General features: G+C 46.7%; 1 long non-coding RNA gene across 1 annotated transcript in view; it reads left to right on the plus strand.

Moving 5' to 3' along the window:
• Nucleotides 1–12,527, plus strand: part of LOC115095965 — a 63,091-nt gene that overhangs the window by 36,387 nt on the left and 14,177 nt on the right. The window contains exon 2 of the long non-coding RNA XR_003857924.1: nucleotides 8,411–8,518. This is a non-coding gene — a long non-coding RNA (uncharacterized LOC115095965). The remainder of the gene's footprint in view (nucleotides 1–8,410; nucleotides 8,519–12,527) is intronic.

A 12,527-nucleotide genomic window follows, 5' to 3' on the forward strand; every position in this document is an offset into this window, starting at 1 on the left:
GCTAACTGATTCGCGCACTGATCTGTCTTACCACTACCAACAAAAAGAAAATCATCTAAGTAATGCATCACGCTACCTCATAGAGTCCCTTGCTCGGTTTCCCATTGTAAAAAGGTACTGAATTTTTCAAAATAAGCGCACGAAACAGCGCAGCCCATGGGCAGGCATCTACAAAAATCTTCCCTTCAAAGGGTAAAGCACAATAAATGTAAGCTCTCTGGGTGGATAGGCAGTAACCGGAAAGCCAATTCTATGTCTGTCTTCGCTAACGGCGTTCCCTTCCCTGCCCTTCGAATCAGTTCTAGTGCATAATCGAAAGGCATATACTGCACTGAGCACTCGCTCCTGGGTATAAAATCATTGACCGACCCATCGGTTGGGGATGACCAATTCAAAATTAACCTACATTTCCCTGGAGTCTTTTTAGGTATAACGGCCAGTGGGGACAGATGCATCTCTGCAAACGGAGGCCTACTATTCGGCCCCGCTATACGTCCTAAGCTTATTTCCTCCAGTAATTTCTTCCGCGCAACTTCCTTAAACTTAACTACTGACCTAGCATTAACACTACTCCCGCCAAACCCGAACCCTGTATTTGGGATTCTAAACCCTTCCTTAAAACCTATATATAATAACTTAGCTGCCTGCCTGTCCGGGTACGTCTGTAAACATTTCTGCAATTCCCCTAACCGTATCGGAGATGTCGCTTTTAACAGTCTGTCACTGTTTATCTCCCCTTTTGGGAATGCTGCTCTGTGCCGTGGGACACTTGGTGGCAGGGTGAGCTCCGTTACATACTGCACAGGCGTGCCTGAATTTGCAGTCTGGAAACAAGCAGGCCGACTTGTTGAATCGCCAACAGACGTCCAATCCTGACCCTGCCGTCCTGACTCCCATCCCTCCCTTCGGAATACAACCGCCACCTCGAAAGGAATTCGTCCCTACAGTGACACCTCCCTGACTCCCTGAACTACCAATCTCTTTATGGCCACCCATACCTTTATTGGTCATCTGTGTGAGCCACAAATTTTATATCCTGTGTACCCCAGGACATATACTTGTTACCCGCCATTTTATCCCTGAACCGCTCATCATAGTTGAGCCAAGCCCAACCTTCGTAGTCCCTGAAAGCCCCCCAGGATACTGTCGGCGTACGCCAACAACGGCCCATACTGAGACGGTTCGAAATGATCCACCACACTAGCCAGCCTCAGGAACCCTCTGACCCAGTTTAATACATTCTCGGACACCTTAGGTCCGTCCCTTTTCCCCTTTTTCTTTTCTTATCTTTTTCTCTCTCCTCGTCTAGCTTCCAACAGCTTAAATACATTTACGTACTTAACGCTTCTTTATTCTCTTACGCAGTTTCCTCGGCACTTCCTCCCAAAACTCTGTGAGCAAAGCCAAAGCTGGATGCCCCATATCCTGTCTGGGGCCCTCCTCTATACCCTTCCTTCCTATTCTCGTCAGAGTCACTGGACGAACTGGAAGATGACTCCTCTGAATCTGAGCTAGAAGAACGCTCCCGTTTCCTTCTCTTTCCTTTCACTTTTTTACTATGCTCCTTAGAATGCCCAGGCTTACCCATTTCTGCACCGACCCCACGCTCTCCCTCCGTCCTTGCCGGCAAACCACTCCTCTCCGGCCACGGGTCAGGGGTAAGATGCCTCTCTTTCCCTCCAGGCTTCTTGCCTCGACGTCCCTGGATACGAGATACTCGCCGGCTCTGTGGAAACAACCGAGATGCCAGCAGACCTGCCTCCACACCCACACCCCGAATGCAACTGCATCTCCCTTCCGCCATGCCCTCCTTCCCCTCTCCTCTCCAGCGGGCGCCGTACGTAGTCACCTTCCCACCATCCTGCCGTCCTTCATCTACTGCATGAGCTTCTACACCGAAGGCAGGCCAGCCTCCAGAGCCCAACCCACGCCCGCCCTCAGCCTCTCTCCTGTCTGAAAAAGTTACCCCCAACTTTTTCCCCTCCTTCCTTTTGGCGAACTGGCTCAAGCCCCCTTGCTTCACACCCAATCACAGTCCCGCTCTCACCGGCTCTCTCCTGTACTCTCCTCTCCCCAAACCCAGTCTACCTTTAGCACCCTGAACCATACCCACCCCTCGAACCCCTACCTGCCATCTCCGGAACCCCTTCCTCAGGGACTCTCTGCACCTCCCTCCTCCTAGCCCCAAGATTGGAATCCCCCGCACCGATTTTTTTTTTTTTTTTTTTTAACAGCCAGGAATTTACCTTTACACCGACCTTTGCCTACATTAGAACACAAAACCTGGGCAGGCCCTTCCCCCCCACCCGACCCTGTCGCTGCTTGGCCGGCAACAGCAACATTTATTCGGGGTCATGGAACGGCCCCATCGCCGCTCCTGAAGTGTTCAGGGAAATCTCCGGCACAGCTTCCTCATCCAAGGAAGGTAAGCTTACCGGGGGAGGGGTGAGAGTGTCAGCCTCTGGCCCGCTCTCACCCGAGTCATGGGGAGGGAAGAAAAGGAGGTGGAGGGGTGAAAGAGGGGGCGACCGGGGCACTTGCCTGCTTAGGGGTGGCCTCAGAAAGACAAACCGACGCTGGCCGCCTGTCTGACTAGCCCAATAGCAACGCATCATTTTGAATGCTGCATTGCTCCTGATTGGTTCCCGCCCCCCCCCCCCCCCCCCCCCCCCCGATACCGTCACACGTCGACCCCCCCGAGGTGCCCTCGCTTTCCCGCCGGCCGCGCGCCTCTCCCGACGTTACGGCGCGCGGCACAGGACAAGCCTGCGCCGTCGCTCATTTAGCCTGGCTCGGTTTTCCAAACCAGGAAAGACTTAAGCTGTAGTGTGGTGTGGTGGGCAGCCCTGGCTTCCTCCAAAGCGACAGCGGCAGAACCGCACAGCAGCCGGCATCCTAGGCCGGGCTCTCCAGGCCGGGACTCTGAGGACTAGGCAACCTTTTCTGGGGGTGGGCTGGGAATGCCCAGAGCAGTTGTGACTGTACAGGTTTCAAATCATCTTTTGCCCAAGCTTTTAACTTCCTGAAATGGCCCATGATGTTAAAAATGTTACGTAACTAGAGAAGAAATCCCGAAAATGTTAAAAGAAGCCAAAGCAGGTGGTATACTGGAGCGTGAGGAAAGTTTGAGAATATTGCTCCTTTTTTTTTTTTTTTTTTTTTTTTGTAACTAGTACTGTTGCTTTAAATCGAGGGGACTTTGACCTTTCTTACTTTCACCCACAACATCTGTTCCTGACGCTCCCAAGACTGGATAAAAGTATCTGAGGAAAGCCATGGTGGATTTTATACCCCATTTCTGCCCCCACCCCTGAGCTTCTGTATGTGGAGTTCAGAAAACAGCGAGGAGGAGCTGCTGTGGCTGCACGGCAGCCAATGTGAAACGAGTGACTTTTGCAGCCAGGCTGGTTCTCCTACTGCTGGGCACTTGCTTCCTCTGCCTATTGGTAAATCCACCCTGCGTAGAAATAAAATAGCTAGTAGTTAAAAAATAAATACAAGCCCAGTATATTTGTGCCATATCCCCAAAAGTATTTTTCTCCTTGCCTTGATATGTTATGCAAAGCAGTGTTGGTGAGAAATCCAGCAACGTTTAAGAGCAAACTGATTTTATTTGTGTATTAACTGGCGCAGCTTGATCTCTGAATGTTAACTTTTGGAAGGTAAAACGTGCATCTGCTCTCCTGTGGACATGACTTGCACACTTTTTTTTTTTTTTTTTTAATTTCTACCTATTTTCCATAGTTTGAAGCGTTAGCTTTTACTTGTGTAGCCTCTCAATTGAAGCAGACTGACCTTTATCACTGGAAATGTGGCAGGAAGCTGATAACCCGCACAGAATGGATAAACATACAGGCTGCCGTTATTTAAATGGCAAGGAGTGGCCGTTTAGTGGGAGAGCTATAAAGATACTGTACACATTAACCGGCTCTCGGGTGCTGGTACCGCGTGATTCTTGAAAGCTTTTTCATCAGGGTTAGGCTGGCTCGTGCTCAGGCACAGCCTGCTCTAAGGCAGCTGTTTAATGGAAGCTTATGTGCAGGTCGGAAAAATTCATAGGGGCCGATGCAATACAGTGCGCTCAGCCGAGGGCACTGTATAACCCGCAGTCGGACGCCGGTTGTTTAGGCGCTAACTAATCTACAACGCATGTTCAACGCGGAGCGAAACTAATAGCGCTCATCATGTGCAAATGCATGTGAATGAGCCTGTTAGCTGTTCACTCCCAATGCAAGGAAAAATTATGCGTCTAGGACGCGCATTTTTCGGATCAGAAATTAACGCCTGGCCGGAGCAGGCGTTAATTGCTGAGCGCTTTTTAAACCAGTACAGAAAAGCAGAAAAAAACTGCTTTTCTGTACTGCCTCCTACTTAATATCGTTGCGATATTAAGTAGGAGGGAAAATCTTTAATAAACTTAACTAAAAAAAAAAAAAAGCGCCAGCAGTCGGGTGCAGGGAACTCAATTGAGAAGCGTCTGTTTCCTGAACCCCTGGCTGTGCGGCGTTTAGGAAAACCGAAGCCAATACATTCGGCGTCTGTTTTCCTAACCAGCGGATGGCCGACGCGGATCGGGCTCTCGATATCAAGGAGGTGCTAGGAGCGCGCAAGCGTCCCTAGCATCTCCTTGATAACACGGCCCCTAATTTAAATATTGCATGGCGTCTTAGGAAAGTGGGCGCTGACCGTTCAGCGCCCGCTTTCTGCGCATAAATATTGCAGCGGCCCCACAGGGAGGAAGGCGTGGCCTAGAGGTTGAGCAACATGGGCTGAGAACGAAGGAAACCGAAAATGGAGTTGATATCCCTCCCCCTCCCCTCCTCCTCCCATGGAGACGACTTGTGACCATCAGGAAGTCACTTTATCTCCTATTGCCTCCAATCAACCAGGATCCCATAGAAGCTTTTGCCAGAGAGAAGACGGGGGTGGGTGTCGGTTTTTGGCTGCCGGCAGCAAGGCCTTGATCTCTCTCTCTTCCACGGCAGCTGTGCAGTCATCTCTGGCCTTCCCCCTGGCAGGAGGAGTCGGCCAGCAGCGTGTCTTATCTTTTCCGCTGCCTCCTCCTTTCAGCTTTCTTATAAAATCATAATTGCTCTGGGGGGGGGGGGGGACCGAAGGTAGGTTCCCACTTCAGATGGAAGCCAGCAGAGGACGTGGCGGGTATGAAGCGCTGCTCGCCCGGTTCCTCTTCCCAAGGTAGGATGGAAGGGGAGGTAGTGATGCAAGACATGGGGGGGGGGGAGGAGGACAGATCGTGGTGGTGTGCCAAGACAAAATGACCTCTGTGCCATGACATAAAAAAACAAAGGTAGGAAAGCACTGACTTAGATGGAAAGGTCATTTCAGCAGGAGCTTGTTGTACCTGAATTCTAATAATACCGTAAGCCACCTTGAGCATTACCCAAACAGGTGGGTTAAAAATCCAGATTAAAAAAAAATAAAAAATAAAACTTCATTGGAACCCCTCAGCAAGAAGTGTCACATATTAAATCCTTTTACAGGGTGATTTTAGGAGGGAGGAAAATGTTAATATGAATTTCCTTGGCCACCTTTTTCTAGGAAATTCCTGAATGATATAAAGGGCTATCTGTCTTACAGCACTGTTCTGTCTTTTTTTCATGCTGCAACCCCCCCCCCCCCTCCCGCTCTGTTTAAAAAAAAAAAAAGAAACCATTCAGGCCTGCTCATGGGATATTCTGTTCTATTCCATGGAGATTCACCCCCTGAGCATAATTTTTTACACACCCCTGCGTTCTGCAGAATAGCAATACTGTCCAGATCCATAGAAGTTAGAGTTGCCAAGTGGATCCAAGTTTTCAGTACATATTGATCCAGTCCTGGTTTTGACCCATTGCATGCTGGGGGATTTATTCTGATTTCCCGATTGCATCCCCTAAGGAAAAGCAAGACCAAAAGTGCCTGCATGCAGGGGAGTGAAAGCAGGACTGGATCGACCTGTCCCGAAACTCTGGAGCCAGTTGGCCACCCTAATAGAAGTAGGAAGGAGAGGACTCGGACTTTTGAGGGGAGAGGGGGGGGGGGGAGGGAAGAAAGCAGAAGCAGCGCAGGTGCGGTTTTCAAAGTGCGGCGCCCGAATGAATCGGCGAGTATCGGGGGCCCCCAGACTGAATGACAGCGTGGGCACCACGAAAGGCTCCGTGGCGAAAGCACGGGCGACACTCTCTGCAGCCGGGTCACAGTCTGGTAGGCGGCAAGTACCGGGATTAACCAAGACGACCTGGCAAGAATGCAGACCACGCGGGAGACACAAAAAAAAAATAAAATTATCAAGCTTCATTTCAGCTGCTTGCCAGAAGCCGTTTTGCTCATTTGAGGTTCATCAGGAAAATTCTTTCATTATTGGAATGAAAAAGATCTTAAATCTTCACCACACGCTTTTGTCATTTCAAAACTGGATCGCTGTAATTCATTATTACTTGGGATTCCAAATACACGGCCGACGTTTCCGCAGCTGCTGGGCTGATCTTCCGCCTTCGTATCTTCCCGGCTCTGAAACGGTTGCCTTGGCTGCCGGGCGATTACAGAATCGGAATTAAAATTCCGGGTATTGAAAGTGGGTTTTCCACTTTGTCCATTTAGATTGTTAGTGCCTTATACTCCTCCTCCTCGTTCCCTGCGTTAAACCCAGGCAGGGTTCCTTTTTGTCCCACCACCGTCGGTAATTTCGGCTGCATTCTGCCAGAGAGGCCACGTTCACTTACCAGGTACCTCCACTTTGGAATTCTCTTCCGTTTGACATTCGTTCTGTTTCAAACGATCTAAATTTTAGGAACGCAGTGGGTGGGTTTTTTTTTTTTTTAGTCAAGTGTCCAAGAATACTTAAGCAGTCAGCTCAGCGGTATTACTCAGTTGGGGTGATAGTGTCTAATGATCTGAAGTCGGCGAAACAATGTGACAAGGCGATAGCTAAAGCCAGAAGAATGCTGGGCTGCATAGAGAGAGGAATATCGAGTAAGAAAAGGGAAGTGATTATTCCCTTGTACAGGTCCTTGGTGAGGCCTCACCTGGAGTACTGTGTTCAGTTCTGGAGACCGTATCTTCAAAAAGACAAAGACAAGATGGAGGCGGTACAGAGAAGGGCGACCAGGAAGGTGGAGGATCTTCATCGGATGACGTACGAGGAGAGATTGAAGAATCTAAATATGTACACCCTGGAGGAAAGGAGGAGCAGAGGTGATATGATACAGACTTTCAGATACTTGAAAGGTGTTAATGATCCAAAGACAACGACACACCTTTTCCGTAGGAAAAAAATCAGCAGAACCAGGGGTCACGATTTGAAGCTCTAGGGAGGAAGATTCAGAACCAATGTCAGGAAGTATTTCTTCACGGAGAGGGTGGTGGATGCCTGGAATGCCCTTCCGGAGGATGTGGTGAAGACCAGAACTGTGAAGGACTTCAAAGGGGCGTGGGATAAACACTGTGGATCCATAAAGTCAAGAGGCTGCCAATGAAGAGTGGGTGACTCGCCAGAATGATGGCTACTGCCTGGAGACAATACCCTTATTAAATAAACATACACATGCTTACTGTGACTCCAACATCGCTCTAAGCTTCAACAGCAAGAGGAAATGTGGAAAAAAGGATTCGCACTCACAAAGAGGGGAGTAGCTGGCTTGTTATGGCGGTTACTACCCCAAACCAAATGTGCCTGATACTTCACTTTCGATGCATATCCAGCATGGCTCTCTGCTTCAACAGCATGGGAGAAGACTGATACTTCACGCATATCCAGCATAGCTCTCTGCTTCAACGGCAGGGGAGAAAAAAAAAGAAAACTGATACTTCACGCATATCCAGCATAGCTCCCTGCTTCAAACGGCAGGGGAGAAGAAAAACAACCAATAAGGGCTGTATAACATAGTCTGGGTAAAACAAATAAGCATGGGTGTAGTTTGCTTATTGGCAGGGGAGAAGCTTGCTTATTGGCAGGGGAGAAGAAAAACAACCGATAAGGGCTGTATAACATAGTCTGGGTAAAACAAATAAGCATGGGTGTAGCTTGCTTATTGCGGCGGCTACTACCCCTAACTAATCAAGCTAGATATTTCACTTGGATGCAGCTCCATCACTGCTCTCTACATTAAAGGTGGGGGTGGAAGGGAAATAGAACCAAGAGCTAAGAGAAACAGATAAGTATGAGAGAGAAAATGTGTGAAGCTTGCTGGGCAGACTGGATGGGCCATTTGGTCTTCTTCTGCCGTCATTTCTATGTTTCTATGTTTCTATGATAAAGCGGTTTATCAGATTGGTATAATTTGTGACGTGTTAAATTTTGTAGTGTCCACTTATTGTTTGTTATATGTTTGATTGTTTTAGAATTTTATGCTTGATTAGGCAGTACTTCATTCATTTTACCTATTTTTATTAATTTCATGTTGGATTTTAGGTATATATTTTGAATTTGTACCACCGCTTGGATAACACACTTGACAAGTGGGATATTAAGAACATGAAATGAAATAAGAGACCCGATGTTCAGGCAACAGCTACACTGGTATGGGTAACTATTTTTTATCCTTATAAAGTTTTTCAGATAGAAATGGGAAGGGAGGAGTGCCGGGTGCAAACTAAGCCGGGGATCTAAGAGTACAAATAAAGAAAAAAAACCCACACTACAAAATCTATCCTGAATAAGGAGAGAGAGAGATTAAAAGCGCTCTCGCTCTATAGCTGGCAGCTGGGCTATATCTTTAGAGAGGGCAGACTGGATGAATCAGTGGATCTTTCTCTGTCATCTACTGCATTACTATTTATGATGACATTTTTGGAGAGCTTAGCTTCATAATAAGAGAATCATAAGGGGGAAGAAAAAATCGTTGATGTATTGTTCTCAGACTAGTCATCTCTCCCTCCCTTTTTTATTAGGAATAAGATTCCTAATAAATTTATTAACTTATAAAGAGTTTTATTGACTTACTACTGTTGAGTTCGTGGACCTGTGCACCGAGGTAGGGTTGGTGCAACCTGCAGGGAGGAGCCCTGCAGATCCCCCACCGTCGGCAGGTGGACCCAAATGAAGCAGGGGCCCAACTGGAGCTTCGCCTTTACCAGCCCTCAATCCTCTCAGATTGAGCCTTCGGGTGCTGGGCCTCTGTTCGTGGTGGCGAAATCCATCAAGGCTGCTGGGTTGGAGTAAACATAGGCGAGGCGTATCCGAAGCCAGGCAAAGGTTAGTGGCAGGTGGCGTACAAGAGTATCCAGGAGTCATCAGTACCGGGTCTCCGACTTAAGGAAAAGGTGGGACAGACAGGCAGCAGGAGGGTAAGGAGAGACCAGGTGGGCAACACAGGACACAGAGTGGAACTGAAGACGTGGAACGCTGGACCGAAGGACGAAGACAATGAGTGCTGGAAGTGAAGACAGGAGACACTGTGACAACACGCACTACTAGCAAGTAGGAAGACCTGTTGTCGAGGTGCTGAGCAGTATCAGGAGAGGCCTTTTATAGGCCGAAGTGATGATGACGAGAGCACCTTGAGCCTTTTCCCACTGTGGGCTCTTTAAGGCGTTGTTTCGCATGCCCTGGTAGGAGCAGGGACAGCTGAGGATGATGGTGCCCTGCTGCATGAAGCGCGGCGGTGTGCCATGTCAGAAGCTGAAAAGGCAGGCCCTACTGTAGCAGTGAGTGTGGCAGACTGTGGGATTAGTCCACAGACCACTAAACGTAACAGCTACCGTGTGGTTTTACTGTATAATACCTGTGTGTGCGTGCGTTTGTGCCAGCAGTGGTAATGTTTTGTAATTTTATGAGTTATTTATTGTTTGTATAATTATATTTGGACTGTTTATTATGCATGTTTTAATTGTAAACCACTTAGAAATTTTGATAGGCGGTCTAAAAATCTTGAAAATAAATAAATAAAGGTGCCTAGTTAAAGCAACTTTGCCCAAGTGGTGTCTCTACCTCTTTTATTTATGATCAGAGAACTAATGCTGTCTATATATTTATTTATTTTATTTAAAGCTTTTTATATACCGGCATTCGTAGGACACATCATGTCGGTTTACAGGTAACGGTGAAAGGAAATTACAATGAACGATGATAGCAGGATAGCTAGATAACAAATGAAAGTACATTTTTATAGAAGGTCAACGAGCAAAATAAAATTTGGTTGAACTAAATGGATTTTTAGGTTATCCATATTAAATTAAATAAACATATGAACTTATAATCAATATTAGGTAGATATATGAACTTATGTATGAACTTATAGCCTCTTGAATTTACAAAATACACAATACTTATTTAAAAAAAAGTTACTCACACAATCCAAGGTTCTTGGCGAGGGGAAAAGGGGAATTCGATTCAGACAGGAACAAACGAGGGCCCCGACTTTTATGGTCTGGGGAGCTGATAAGCATAAGGATAACCTGCAGGGGAGCGGCAGTTACTACCCTGAACAGAAGGCATGGGATTTACTACCCTTACCCAATAAGCTTTGATGCAACTGCAACATCGCTCTCTGCTTCCAGGGGTTTGGGGGGTGGTGAGGTGGAGGTAAAGAGGAATCTGGATTCAGAGACAATGAGCCATGACCTTTATACAGTCTGAGGTATGATGCGCAGACATTAAGGGAAAAAACACAGGACTGCTCTACGGCCAAGTCCATGAGCAAAGCACGCCAGGCAGCACTGACTGATACGTGGGGGTAACCTGCACGGAGCGGCAGTTGCTACCTTTAAGAAGAACATGGGATAACCTCCATGGCAGATACCTACCATAGGCAGACCGGATGGACCATTTCTGCCGTCATTTCTATGTTTCTGTGTACATAACATACACATTTACAATGAAAGAATACAACCTTGTTGCCAAATCAACTGATTGCTGCAGTTTAATAGGAATTCATGTATTAAGTCTCTAGATAGAAGATACTATTACATCAAATTATTCAAATATTTTGTCAGTCTACATCTCTCACATTTCAGAACAATACCTGGACTGAAGATTTGTTGTTTGGGGTTTTTTTAAATTTTACTTTTTATTTATGCTGTTTTTCCAAATATTGCATCAAGGTAACCTTGAATACATTAGGATGTATTCCAAAACACTTCACATCCAACTACTAGCCCACAACAATAAAAGGGGGGACGGACGGACGGACAGAAATGAAGCCAGAAACCTATGAGGCATTGGACCCAAAGGAAATATAGAAAAGAGCTAAATATCAAGTCTACAACATATAGATGAACAGAAGAATCTAAAATTTCACCTACCGTCCTGACCACCCATACAAAAACCAATGCAGGTGCATGGGTTTAAAAAATATAGGAAACACTTTGCATTTTAAGAGAACATTTTACACAGATAAATGATGTGCTTTGAAGTAAAAGGTACTAAAGTGTTTTCAGAGGGGCCTTACAATTATTATTCAGATGGCCCAAATGGCTGCTTGAAGAATAACATTTTTAACTTCTTCCTAAATGTACGGATTCAATGCGCAGCACAACTGGAAGAGGATTCCAGAGCACTGGCCGACTATTTCAAATGTTTGCTCATGGGTTTCATTTAAATGCATTAAGCGGTGTCAGGGGGGCATCCAGCCAACAGACCCGAGTACTTTTAACGGCCTTTAGATCTTTACCAGTTTACTGGTAGATGTTGAAGCATCATGACTTTATGTGCAATTATGAGAATCTTAAATTTGATTCTCCACTGGACAGGTAGCCAGTGGAGAGATTGTAAGATTGGTGTAATACAATCTATATGTATCATATCTGTTAGCACTCAGGCAGATACATGATGGTCTTTGGCAGCACAATATAGATTAAGTGAGTTTTTTTTACTATGCTTTTCACAGTATCTCAAAGTGATTCAGTGGGGATTCTAGACATCCATCCATAATTAATACAAACATAAAGCTACAGTAGTCCAAGCCCGTTAAAATGAGCACTTGCGGTACAATTTGAACATCATTATAGTTTTAGAATGGTATACAATTTCATAGTAATTTGTAGCTCAAAGAATGATTCCCTCACCACAGGTTTAATCTATGTGTAAAATTGTAGTGAACCATTGTGTGTGGTATGGTTGATGCAGCTTAGTAGGCAAACCTACTAGGCCTATGCCGACAGCTGGTGTACATGCCCTAGACTGGGACAGAACTGGACCTTCACCTATACCAGCCCCATTCCCGGCAGGTTGAGCCTTTGGGTTTCAGGGACCAGCAGGTCGTAAGCAACAGTCCCAAAGGGTGGTCAGGCTGAGGTCAGGGCAGGCAACATTCAAACAGTTACCAGGTTCAGGCCGAAATTCAGGGCAGCAACGAGCAAGGCGTAGACGAGGTCCAGGGCAGAGATCAGAGGCAGGCAAGAGAGTAGTCCAGGTCCGTAGCAGAGTTCAATTACAGACGGGCAAGAGAAGGACCGGGAAGAGGTAAGGCTGGAGATAGGACAGGGCAAAGTGAACTGGAAGAGGCAAGGCAAGCTGGACCAAGGAGCAAGGCAGGATCAGGAACACAGGATTAGAAACATGGCAACATGCACTGCAGGAGATGCTGGAG

This window comes from Rhinatrema bivittatum, chromosome 7 (assembly GCF_901001135.1).
Source record: "Rhinatrema bivittatum chromosome 7, aRhiBiv1.1, whole genome shotgun sequence".
Taxonomy (NCBI): Eukaryota; Metazoa; Chordata; class Amphibia; order Gymnophiona; family Rhinatrematidae; genus Rhinatrema; species Rhinatrema bivittatum.